Source organism: Colossoma macropomum, unplaced genomic scaffold (assembly GCF_904425465.1).
Source record: "Colossoma macropomum unplaced genomic scaffold, Colossoma_macropomum, whole genome shotgun sequence".
NCBI classification, from domain to species: Eukaryota; Metazoa; Chordata; class Actinopteri; order Characiformes; family Serrasalmidae; genus Colossoma; species Colossoma macropomum.
The window spans coordinates 7,175,011-7,189,337 of NW_023494788.1; the positions used below are offsets into that span (position 1 = coordinate 7,175,011).

The following is a 14,327-nucleotide window of genomic DNA, read 5'->3' on the forward strand; positions in this document are numbered from 1 at the left end:
AAAAATATCCCCTTCATTATTGAAAAAGAAGAGTACGACCCAGAAAGTAGATATATTTTGGTCACAGGCTTTATCTTTGGTCAGAACCTTATTATCTTAAACATAGATGCTCCAAATGAAGATTGTCCCAAATGTATATCTGGAATGGTTCTGCTGTTCAGTCAGTATTATTACGGTCTCTGGCTTTTAGCAGGAGATTTAAACTGTATACTGAATCCTAGTCTGGATAAATCTTCTGCAGCACCTGTGGTCAATCCAAAATCCTCCCACACTCTCAAGTTCTTGAGTCAAGAGTTGGGTTTAGTGGATGAATGGCAGGAATTTCACCTCACAGATAAGAACTACACATTTTACTCTGATCCAGATAATTCATATTCCAGATTAGACTGTTTCTTTATACCTTTCAAGCTTATGCATGTGGTTAGAAGTTGTAGGATTGGCTCTTTTGTATTGTCACGCCAAGTCAATCTGGAGATTGACATCAACATGATAACTTCAAGATCAATTTACTGGAGGCTAAACTCATTAAATATGGAGTCATTCTGTTCATATACCAGAGAGAAAATATCCCAGTACTGGCAGAACAACCAGCATTCCCCTACTACAGTAACCATATGGGATGCTTTTCAGGCTACTTTAAAAGGTCACTTTATTACTTAGACTTCAATGCAGGTGAAATTCCACGCACAAAAGGAAAATCTTGAAGCTGAGGTTATCTGATTAGAAAAAAAACATAATAAACATAGAACCTTCGGCTGAATCTATTAGAACAAATAGGATTATATCAGGTGTGACTGTTAGGATAGACGATCACTGTATATCTTTATTTGCTGATGATGTGTTGCTGTACTTAACAGATCCACAGGCCTCAAATCCTGAATGTGATTTTTCAGTATAGTAAATTTTCAGGTTACCAAATTAATCTAAATAAATTTCTGGCATTTCATCTCTTAAATATTCCTTCCAATATTATATTAAATTATCCTTTTCATCCAGCTGACTCAACCAGTTGTTTAGTGAAAACTATCCACCAATAATAAATAAAATAAACGAGATCTGTCTGATTGGGCCAACCTGCCTACTTCATTTTTTGGCAGAATTAACGTTGATGAACTCCCACACCTGAATTGTTTTTATTTCAAAATCTTCCCTGTCGTTTATCCTCTGATTTTTACAAAAGGCTCAACACCCATATTTCTAGATATATATGGGACCATAAAAAACATATCAAGTTACTCAAACCTTTCAAGCCCAAAAATATGGGTTCAGCATTTCTACCGAACACGTAGCTCTATTATTGTTCTGCCCAAATGAAACAGATGATGAGTTGGTTTCAGAATAGACTTGACCTAATAGACCTAATTAAAAGTTACTGCATCAGATGGAATTGCTTGTTATTGAACAGACATAGTGAAGATCACAGAATTTCTGCATCCATATGTTCATGCATTTACTTTATGCTTTTGGAGGCACGAATACAACAACATCATATCATAACAACATCATGGGCCACTATAAGTATTTGACCAACTTAAGTCATCAAACTGCCATTGTCTGTAATCCAAACCAGCCTTGTTTTGCAGTATTATAATTCTGTGACTTGTATCATAGATATAGTCTCTTTTGGCTTCTGCTATAGAAATGATTCACTTTTTTGGGAATTACTTCTACCTACTAGTTAGTTGTACTACTACAAAACCCACACAATGTTTTATGATGTTCCCCCTAAAAATGGTGATGTCTGGTTACACACTGGTACCCAGATGTACCAAACTGCAAATGTGCTAACATTCACTGTAGAATCATTGTGTAGCAGAGTGCATGTATCTTGAGAAATTGCTTGTCCTCTCCATGCTCCATCAGCAGAGCAACTTTGTTTTGAAAACAAAAATCTATCATGTAGATCAAATAGTATCTAGAACATGATATTGTGGTTAACTTTGGGGACAAGTGAACTTAAACCCTGAGTCAATTTCAACACATAGAATAAGTGACAGCTCTATTTTCTCATCTTAACTGCTTTTTATAACATTTTAGTCCTTTATATCTTGGTGATGACAAAAATGAATGCTCCAATGAAGGACATCCAGATGTCCATCACTTCAACTGTGTTTCTTGATCACATCACTGGTTAAAAGGGTCTCTGCATCATCCCTTGTTCAAATCATTGTAACAACATGAGTTCCACACACACTGCCTTGGGTTTCCTGAAAGCACACAAACAAACAGCAGCATCAGTATCTGATGGTGATCATACAGTGAAATAATAATCATACTGAACTTTTTCTTCATACACTGTAAAAGGCTACATCTGTCCCTGCCTAATTAGAGTCCTGCAACTCTAAGAGGAGTGATGGACGCTAGTGGGGGAAAGGGAGTCTTCACTTTGAGTTTGGCCTCTGTGACCTGATATCAACAGTTCTGCTCAAAGCTCTCCTCTCAGAGTTCCCCATGTCCCTATTTTAAAGGTAGCACTATTTACAGTGTGAAGCATGTCCACATTTTTCCCCTCGACATAATACTGATACTGCTGCTTCAGTAGGTAAAAGAACTCAGAACAGCCTTTTCCATTTAGCCTCTAATGAAGCAGCTGTGTGCTTTTTAATGGTGACTCAAATTGCATCTACCCCCCTCTTGAAGGTTCAGTCACACCTCCAGTGGTGCCCCCCCCCCACCCCTTTCAGGGACTCTGCCACACCTGCTGCTCACAGTCAAGAGTGACAGAAATTAAAACAAATGGAACTTCCTTTGAAAAGGAGCCATTTAGCCATTGTACTGTATATTTTTCCTCCCAACATAATAGAAGTTCACAGTCTAGCACTATACTAGAAATTAATCACCTTCAACAGCTGTAAAGAAACATTAGATCCCTTTAAATGCAGCAAAATCAGGGACTAAATCATAATCTCAGAAGCTTAACTGAAACCTTATCACTGGGACTAAATCATAATCTCAGAATCTTAACTGAAACCTTATCACTGGGACTAAATCATAATCTCAGAAGCTTAACTGAAACCTTATCACTGCAAGTGGTGAAAAGACACTCATCCTGCATTTTACAGACTCTGTGCTGAGCCCCCAATAACTAAATCAAATCCAGATTTTCTATTGTAACTGTGTCACTAATTTACACCATGATAACTGCCAGAAATCACTCTTATAGTTCTAATCACTCACCATGATCATAAATAGGAAGTTGTGATCTGACCAAAGAAAAAGATGCCTTTGAGTTCTGGTTTAAACTGATGTCTTGCAGGTGGTGAATACAAAGAGTAACTTCTTATTATTCTTACTGACCCTTGTAGGACTATATATGAATCTTATATGTTCTTCTTGACTGGCCTGATGCATAATTATATTCCAATTTCTGTTTCACCAGAACTAATATTCTCCCCTCATGGACATTCCCAAAACTCTTGAATTAAAATTCAATTATATAAAGAAATTAAACGTACCTACTACACCAGTTAGTCTATATCATTCATCTTAGCTCATATGCATTATTACATAACTTCAACAGTTTAGAAGTAGAAGCTGGGTGAGATGTTGTTAATGTGCACATCATTCTTTACTGCATTATTAAAATAAATTTCCTCTGTAATTTTTAGCCATTGTTTTTCCTGTTTGTTCTCACATCAGACCAACAGTGGCCCTTACCATCTTTATCTGTTGTTCAGATCTGAACCAGATCAGCTATGGTGAGGCTAATGCTATTGTCAAATCTAAAATATGAGCTAATGTTAAACTTTGATTAAAACAAATCAAATCTTCACTCATTAACATAAACTCCACAGTTTTGTGATGAGCTCATTCCAAACCTTCACTGTAGAGACTGTTATCAAACATCTGTAACAGACTGTAGTTGTGTCTGAACATAATCTCATCAGTTAAGGATATTTGTTCATAATAGTTCTACCACAGACATGAACAGCTAAGGGAAACAGCTGACCTCCTTGACCAGTTTGTAACATTTAACTAACATCATTGAACAGCACCATCTTGAGAATCAGACATTTCAGTCATCATTAATGATGAGGATTGGAAATTCCAACTTTTTTGAAGGCAATTCCGAGACTTTAGAAACTGTGAGAGCAGAACCGATTGCCACTTCTCTGGCAGTGATTACACCTACATGAGCTCAGCCTATAGCATGTCCATGGACCTGCAGGCATAAAACCGTAAAACCAGTGAAGGCCCCAGTACAGCAGCCTTAAACAGCTGAACTTTCAATCAAGGCTAAAGTTATTAAATAGGGGTTTAAAATGATTCACAGTAGTTTGCACATGAGATCTATCATCTACTGTCCTGCTCATGTGTAATTGGCTATAAATACACTCCCACAGAAAGTTTTGTTATTTCTGTGGGAAAACTGAGTTACTTTCTGAATTAGCTTTAACAGTTTACCTGTCATTTTGGGGAAGAAGACCCCACCCACTGACTTGGACTGAGTTTTCCCTAACCTCACTTTACTCTGAGCCTCAAACTTCTTGCATTTCCATGTGCAAAGACCCATTTCACTGCAGTAATGGCATGCGTTCTCATGTATTCCCTGGCTTTGCTGACTCCCTGTTCCATGGGGCACACACTGTAACACAGCAGTTATGTGACTGTGACACCTCAGCTTGTGATGTTTCACCAACAGATCTTTGAGCAACACCAACTTTACTGCTCATCACGTCCTCAGAGGCTGCACAGTCAGAATAGCCCCCAATCAGTAAAACTGTTTCAGCACTGTCCTGAGTTTACTCACTTTCTGGATCATTCTGAATGGCTGGTCTGAACCCTTCTGCCAGGCTCAGAGGCTCATGTTTTGACCTTTCTCCGACTATTCCTGCAGCTGTTTCTATAACAGACATCTGATTTCTTTAATAAGTAGTCACATATGAGCAGACAGTCAGCAGCAGACAACAACACTGCAGCAGAAACCAGTACAACAGTGAACAGCGCAGCAAGAAATGAGCAGGTTTTATATATATATATATATATATATATATATATATATATATATATATATATATATATCATTGTTGTCCGAACAAAACCTTGTATCTCCAAAATGGTAAGTTTACAGGAGAAGGAAAAAACCTACTTTACTTTTATTGTAAGTCAATGGAACCAGATTTCTGTACAAGTAATTTTGGGATGTTTCTTTTGGTCCATTCGTCACAAAATGTACACACAATGTAAAGAACAACAGGTATTTTCAAATTATGCCAAGAACTGAAAAACAACAAAAATGGAGATACGAGGTTTTGTTCCGATAAGGAATAGTTTGCAGCTCTACAGCCTAAGTGAACTCATAGGCAAATACCTGAAAATCTGCCAGCCACTTTTCATCCCTGGGACAGAAATGATTGCAAGTAGGGGTGGGCAATATGGCAAAAATGTAATATCACAAAACTCACGATATATCACAATATATACTTTTGCTGTCATTTGATGAATGAAAAGACATTTCATAAATTGCACCATTCAAGCAAACAGCCCTAATTATGCTGTCTTTGTGATCAAACTTACAGTTCAGTGATGTCCATGATGTCCATGATATGTTTAGAAAAGCGTGTTATGATATACTGCACCATCATTTATTACATTAATGGTAATAACGGTTATGTAGACACTTGTGACGTTTTGTTTTCGTGATTACTGTCATTTATTTCAACAGGCTGATGCAGACTTTGTCAGTTTGCAGAGAAGAGTTTAGCAAGAGGTGCTCAAATAAGGAACAAGTGGAGGTGACCTTGATGAACCATCTCCAAGACCTACTGCAGGAACTGGAGCAACATATGCTTCAATTGCTTTTTCAGATATTATTCTCTGTTAAACAAGCTTCGGAGGAAACAATTACAATTAGAAAATTTTACTTGGAATTAGAAAATATGCAAATATTAATTTTATCATTGTTTGCTCGGCACTTGCAAGACAAGTGATTCTACGTTTACTGGTATCACACAGAGTATGGTGCAGTTGTGTTCTTGTTTATTCTGATTAGTAGGAAACAAAAGTAGGAATTGTAGGAATTCTTTTTTTTTGGTTGAAAATTCACCCAAGGTAGAGGAAACATTTGTTCAGTGGGTGACAGGGCAGGGACAGATTCCTATTCTGGCACAGGAGAAGGCATATTTCAAAATAACAATCAAATTTAATCATCACTGTGATACAGAATACGGTGAACATAGGATATGTTTTCCCACTGTAGCTGCATGCACCAACACAATTACACTCCCTGTTAAACACACGTTCACCTCGAAAACTTAAACGGGTCATATTGGAAGCATTCCATCTTGGCCAGGAATTTCAGAAAGTTTAACTACAGATGCTTATTTTGCCATCAGGACATGTGTAGTAAAGTTCATTTCTTGTGGATTAGTCATGTTTCCCTCAAAGCCATGTTGAAAACTCAGTAAACCTCACTCACCGCAAAAAAATGTTCAAGTGAAAAAAAAGAAAAATGCAAAATCAAAGTAGCAAAAACAATTTAAGGACAGAAGAGCAAGTGTTGAATAAAAAAGTACAAAATGAAGAATAAAAAGTTCTTGAAACATTTTTATGTTGTCCTTTACAGAATAAGTCACAAGACAGAACAGCAGCACTAACCTACATAATTTCTCATTGAAAAAGCCAAAGGGAACAAATATAAATATCTTGACCACAGTTTTATGTCACCTCACAGTGAACATAAAATGAGCAATCTCAAGGTTCTCCACTCCTTGACACTTACATAAATGTAAAGGAACCACTGTGTTACTAAGCATGTAACACTGGGGTGACTTGTGTAGGACAAACTATAAGGTAGAGGTTTTAAAGAACTGTATAGCTCACCTTGATGGCAAACCATTTCTCTCAGCAGAATTCAAGTGAACCCAGTTGATGTCTTGTTGTTGTTGGCAGCATCCAAGTACATTATCTAAACACAAATGGAACCTATTAAATATAATGTTATAGCCACCAAAAATATGCAGTAGAGATCACATAATTAGTAAACTGTCAATAAAATGCTACCTTACTTGAATCAATGCCATTAGTGCCCCAAAAATGACAATGTTATACCTATTTTAGAGAGAGAGCAGACATTTGTACTTGCAGTCTATTAATCAGCGCATTTTTCATGCATGAATGCCATTTATAAAACAACCGACCTTATGAGTTTGTGGTTGGTATCCAATTCCAGTTGCATCTACTCTGTGCATGGATGCCATCAATCTGCTCCACTGTATCCTGTGACCTAAAGACCTCAGTCTCCCCATCGTTATCCTGTAACCCACGTGGGGCCTTTCAGCCTTGATGCTGGATACTACTGTATGTAGCTCTTGGTCACTCATTGTACTGATTGACTCTGTCTCTGTCTAAAGTTGAAAACATTTTTCAGACTTTTAACTGACTTATATTAAAATCCTTTCGCTTAGAGACCTTATGCCTTAATTGTGGTTATTTTATTAAACCAATGATTGAAAATATCCTTTTTATCATTACCAATACAATCATACTGAAACTTTAGCAAATGTTTTGGTAGTGACAATTTTAGCTATTTTTGAGCTTAACTTAAAAACACTAGCCAGTACAAGACTAGCAAAAGTTGTTAATTGACACCACTTATATGTATAGTGCTGTGCAAGTCTGCACAAAAGAAAATTATATTTAAAGGTGCAAAATGTGTGACATCCAGTGTTGAATTTAAGATTAATTAAGTTAAGTCATGATCTTAAGATAATAATCCAGAAAATTTGTACATCCTTCGACCTTGAATGGCCTCTCTGGACGTCCGTAGACTTGGAGAGATGGATGCGTTTACACTGCTATAACATGTGGCTCCAATGTGGCTCAGACCACCTCCTTCATTGGTTTTTGCTATAGGATTTGTATCTGTTTTAAATGTGTCTTGGGTGCGTTTACATTTGCATTTTTATGTGGCTCAGCCTTATCCAGATATAATACTGATGCTCCTGGTGTAAACAGGGTCATAGAGATCTTAAGGAACACTGAGCCCTGGGAGGGAGGATGGATGCAGTAATTTGCCAGAACAACAGTAATTTATTTAATATTACATGGTGATTACATTTTATCATACAGTTCTTATTATGGCCTCTAATTATTGTACACATTTACAGAGAAATTGTCATTACACAGATATTTGGAATCATATTGTAGCTGGCTGTCTCAGTCTGACCCCCATCCTGTATGGTTTGGGTGAGAGTGCGATTCCATATACAGGAGTGAAGTCTGGATCTCCTGCATCTTCAGGCCAGAAGAACTGAAACCGACGCAGCAGAGTGACCAAGATGAGGAAGAGCTCCATGCGAGCCAGACCTTCACCGATACACATACGAGGCCCGGCAGACGTATAGAACATATCAACATGGTTTGTTGGTGATTTTGTGTTTGCTTTCCTTAAAACAGTAATTTGTGAGGTCCAAATTTAAATGATTTAGTTACGATTATCCTAAAGGAAGAAAAGAAATAAATCAAAAAGGAAAATTGGGTGTGAATAGATTTGCTGGATCATTTACACTGTGATGATCTCTCACCAGCAGAAAAAGGCAGGAAGGCCTCAGGCTTCTCAAACTGTCCCTGCTCATTCAGGAAGTTAGCTGGATTGAACTCATGAGGAAACTTCCACTGGCCTTCCATGACCATCTCATTCAGTGCTTTTTCCACTGTCACTGTACTTGACATATTACATTCTGCTTTTTTATTGTACTGATGTTCACTTGTATATGTCTGTAATGTAAACCTGAACTAGATTCATCAACATCTACCTAGAAACAAGAATCTGAAGGCACGCAGTGCCATTGCTGTTAAATATACAATCAAAGCTAATGAATGGATTCAAGTAAGTATTTCTCGTTTATACCTTGAATGTCTACATGTGTTATGAGGTACAGGAAAGCTGTTAGGAGGGTATTGGAGGTGGTATCTGTCCCAGCAACATGTAGGTCCATAATGTATCTCACAAGCTGTCCCTCATCAAAGGAAGATCCATCATCTCCTCTCTGTTGAACAGATGACACTATCTGATAAGAATAGTATATAATTTTGTATCGTTTATCTCATACAAGAAAACCAAGATGGTGGAAGTGCTATGATGAAATGAGTTCACCTAAATCACAGCAGAACAATCCTCCCAGTCACACCAACACACACCTTATCAAGCTCATCCAGATAGCAGTCAACAAAGTCTCTCGGCTCTCCTGGGACCCTTGACGTCTTGTGTGAACTGAGCATGTTTGTAGCCATTTTCTCAACTGTGTAGCAATTTTTGTACACCTTCTTAAAGGGAAGTGGCAGGGATCTCAGCATAGGAAGCATATCATAGATCTGCAAGACATCAAGAGAATAATTCTTCATAGTACTATGTTACCTTTTTCCTTAACTATTTCAGCTTCCTGATAGTGTTATGACCATCCATTGTTCGTCCAAATTTCTGCAGCATCATTGCACTATATGCAGGGCTGTAACTAGGATGAAAAGTTTTAGTGAGATCCATTTTGCAGAAATGTGACCTACATCTCATGCTGAATAAAGTAACTGCTGAATATGAGTTTTATACCAACCATAAGTTTCTTCTTTAGGGCTTTTTTTGCCAAATCATTGCTTCTTTTTTTACCTATCCATAACTGTTATGCACCTTTTTATTTCATTTGTTCCTTCCTCATCCCACCATTCTTCCACAAGCTGCCTATGACTGTCCCATAAACTGATTTGACTCCAGTCACCCTGTTTGATTCTATTTAATTAATCATTAACTGATGATGAATATAGGGTTTGCATTTTACAATCTTAATTTGTTAATTACGCTCATAAACTATGAGCTAGATACAGTTTTACCATAGTGATGTTGTATGTTAACCTATAGCATGTGTGCTGCTTACCTGAGCATCTCAAAGTTAAGTCTGGTTCTCTCAATAGTGTAGCGGCTCAAACAGAGATAAACAGAGCGAGCAGTTAAGTCTATTGCCTAACCACAGCTGTTCTGAGCTGTTCCAGTTTTTCCATACTGATTTTCTCAAAACCTCTCTGAATCCTTCTGGTCTGGACCTCGTGTCCTCATAGCTAGTTACAGCCATGACTATGTGTATCAGTTAATTAATGACATTCCATCTTTCAGCATTAGATCAAACCATCATTTAACTTCAAAGGGCACTTCAGTCACGTACTGTCAGCCAAGGGGATTGAACCTCCAGCCCACGACTGCCCATGACAATCTTTGTAATTTCACGGAGATATTGAACATATATTTTGTGGTTGTCGTCCTCGTAGTCGTAGCGAGTGCCAAATAAAACCAGGTAGATAATATTTGATGCAGCATCATGGAACAAAGTCTGAGGATTCATGACGCCTCCTGCAGTAGATGTTCACATACACAACATATGTTCATCATGTGTCTCTGTAAAACATGATATTTTATAAGCTTGCTGTTTAATTGGCTACAATCGACAAGTAATCAAACAATCAAGTTTATTTATAAGGTATAGGTAGTTATGAAATGACTGTAGGGCAAATACCAGCAAATTTCTCCAAACGTGCAACAAGATGTTCAGTCTCTCCCAGAATTCTGTCCTCCATGGATCGCTTCCCCATGCCAAAGTTCCTCAGGGTCATGAGAGCAAAGCGTTGATGTTCCTTCCATCGAAGACCGTAGTCAACAACTACGAGTCCTGTCAAATGTTACGCATATCAGTCAAGTCCAAGTTGCTCAATATGTATGTGTAAAAATAATCTTAATAATCTTATTTATCAAACTACACACCTTTCCCTTCCGTTACATCGCTGACCAGGATGTTTTGTGGGCGTCCTGAAAAGTCTACAGACTTGGTCACCAGAGCTTCCTTCACAGCCTTCAAACCAGTAAGAACCACTGCTGGTCTTCCTCCATAGTAGAGGCTGTAAATGTTCCCATAGCGCTGAGCCAACTAAAGACACACAATACAGCAAGCAGAAAAAGTAACCAGTCATTCAAGGCAAGACCTGATTACAAAGAGATCAAAGTCACAAAGAGGTAAACAGTAGACAGGTGCTATGGTGCTGAGGTGCTATGGTGCCTACTGACACTTTCTATTTTACTATAAAAAGTGATTTATTGACCTATCTGAAAAATACAGAAACCCACAGTAAACTAATTCAGACAAAGTTTGCTGCCTTTACTCACGGCAAGTTTCTGGTGAGGAATGTAATTACATATATTAACATTAAGTGACTATACGTCTATGTATAAATGAAGCAGAGCTGCTTGGAGGCTTCAGACAGTTACCACGATCCTTCTGGAAGGATAGTGATGGACATCTTTGGAAAATGACTGCTCTCCTCCTGTCATTCAGTGAGCTGCTCGCTTTCCTTATTTATGACTACCTTCTCAAAGTCTTTCAGAGGATTCGTAATGTTCAGCTGAAACAGGTTCCCGAATATGGGCACAGGCCGGGGTCCAGGAGGAAAGTTCTTGGGCCTCTGGATCCTGATGAAAAAGAACGGGAGGCAGATGAAAATCCAAGCAAGGACCAAAGGAGCCCAGCATGGTGTTCTGCTGTTGTACTGATCTTCACAGAGCACACTTCTGGCAACTTTTGGCACATCAAGCCCTCATATTAAACTGACCTCCTAAGCCTTTTTCCAGGCTGTTTATATTGTAGACTGCAGTTAAATCATTGACAGGGTTGCAAAATCATCCTGTAGTCAAGAAAAACGATCAATGTTAGCTTATCAAATCAACAGGGAATTTAATTGGAAGGTTCTTTTTGTATTTTATTGTAATTCATTCATCCTGCAGGATGATGCAGAATGATGCAGGATGGAGTTTATGGGCTCATGAAAGTGAGAAAGAGTGAATTCTGCATTACTCAAATGCACCTTTCAATCATCTTTATGCTCACTGTTTATTTCAGTTAACATGCTCTCATCAGTTTTGCTTTGCCATTTTCCCTCAGGGATTCCCTGACACCATCTTAAGGCCTGTTACGTTACTTTATTAGCTCCACATAACAGAAATGATGTTTTGGCAAGTGAAATATTAGATAAATCAATGTTTTAACTTGCCAAGATGTCATTTTTTGTAGTGCAATGAAGTTTGTTATATGAGCCCTTGGAGGGACAAGGGATCAAGTGAGCAAGTGTCAACTTCAACAGGAGAACTTGCCCAGATTTCATTCTCTGCTGACAGACTAACGCAATACCCTTTTCAAAAAATGGCTTACAAACCCAGAAAAGCATAATAGGTCCTCTTTTAAGTAACAAATAATATGACACAGTTAGAACAGAATGCAGTGGTATTTTAAAAAAACAATGTCTGGATGAATCATGAGGTAGAGCCATGCTGCTAGGAGGGTGTTGGAGGTGGTATCTACTCCAGCAACATGCAGGTCATACATGTCGATAATGTAAAATTTTTCAAAGGTAAGCCAGACATAGTTAACGTTTGCTATAGCGCCATCCTGAGGCAGACCAGTGCTGCATCTCTAGTTAGTTAAAAATACTAAAGACAGAATCTGGCCAGTTGTGGGTAAAGCAGTCAAACAATGACCTTTTTCTGAATTTTTCTGTGATCATCTGTTTTTTTCTAAGGTTATTTTCAAGGAAGCCCCAGTCTGATGTTGGGACATTCATAGGGGCCAAGAAGTTCATTAAGGGGTCCCAGACCTCCCAGGATGCATCTACCTTGGATGTATGCCTAGTTTAGTGTGCTGACCTTTAAATTCCTTTATAAAAGTTAACTTTTTTTTCTCCACTCATGTAGGATGAAAGAAACATTAAATAACTGCCTCTAGGGACCTTGAATCTTTTTAAGAACAATGCACATGAAGCCATAAACTGTTTTGTCATCATCAAACACTATCAGTCACCCTCATGTCAATGATTTAACTGCTCTCATATGTTCCTCCAACTGGGATGATCTGGCTCTTTACTGGAAAGTGTGCTAAAGGTAAAACCTGCATGACGTTCAGTTGATATCATACTGGGCTCCTTGGTCCTGGTTTGGATTTTCATCTGCCTCCTCTTCTTCTTCATCAGGATCCAGAGGCCCAAAACTCCTGGACCCCAGCCCATGCCCTTATATAGGAATGTGATTCAGCTGAACATCCTCTGAAAGACTTTAAGAGAGTTCAGTACTGTATTCTGTAAATACTTTGTGCCGGCATAAATGAAACAAAAGTTTTCTGACCCATATGGGAAAAAATATACGGACATATTTTTATACTACAATCTATTTCAGAATATGTTGCCATATAAAATAATTTTAAAATACATTTATTTTAAATGACATATTGCACAAAAAGAGTATGTTAAAAATGCACACTATATTGTCAAAAGTATTCACTCAGCCATCCAAATCATTGAATTTAGGTGTACCAATCACTTCCATGGCCACAGGTGTATAAACCCAAGCACCTAGGCATGCAGACTGCTTCTACAAACATTTGTAAAAGAATGGGTCGCTCTCAGGAGCTCAGTGAACTCCAGCGGTACCGTGATAGGATGCCACCTGTGCAACAAGTCCAGTTGTGAAATTTCCTCACTACTAAATATTCCACAGTCAACTGTCAGTGGTATTATAACAAAGTGGAAGCGATTGGGAACGACAGCAACTCAGCCACAAAGTGGTAGGCCACGTAAAATGACAGAGCGGGGTCAGCAGATGATGAGACGCATAGTGCGCAGAGGTCGCCAACTTTCTGCAGAGTCAATTGCTACAGACCTCCAAACTTCATGTGGCCTTCAGATTAGCTCAAGAACAGTGCGTAGAGAGCTTCATGGAATGGGTTTCCATGGCCGAGCAGCTGCATCCAAGCCTTACATCACCAAGCGCAATGCAAAGCGTCAAATGCAGTGGTGTAAAGCGCCGCCACTGGACTCAAGAGCAGTGGAGACGTGTTCTCTGGAGTGACGAATCACGCTTCTCCGTCTGGCAATCCGATGGACGAGTCTGGCTTGGGCGGTTGCCAGGAGAACGGTACTTGTCTGACTGCATTGTGCCAAGTGTAAAGTTTGGTGGAGGGGGGATTATGGTGTGGGGTTGTTTTTCAGGAGTTGGGCTCGGCCCCTTAGTTCCAGTGAAAGGAACTCTTAATGCTTCAGCAGACCAAGAGAGTTTGGACAATTTTATGCTCCCAACTTTGTGGGAACAGTTTGGGTGATGGCCCCTTCCTGTTCCAACATGACTGCGCACCAGTGCACAAAGCAAGGTCATGGATGAGCAAGTTTGGTGTGGAAGAACTTGACTGGCCTGCACAGAGTCCTGACCTCAACCCAATAGAACACCTTTAGGATGAATGGTATCTGACCTAACAAATGCGTTCTGGAAGAAGGGTCAAAAATTCCCATAAACACACTCCTAAACC

General features: G+C 38.8%; 1 pseudogene; it reads right to left on the reverse strand.

Moving 5' to 3' along the window:
• Positions 1 to 7,688: 7,688 nt before the first annotated feature.
• On the reverse strand, positions 7,689 to 13,035 carry LOC118806515 (annotated as a pseudogene).
• Positions 13,036 to 14,327: the final 1,292 nt, after the last annotated feature.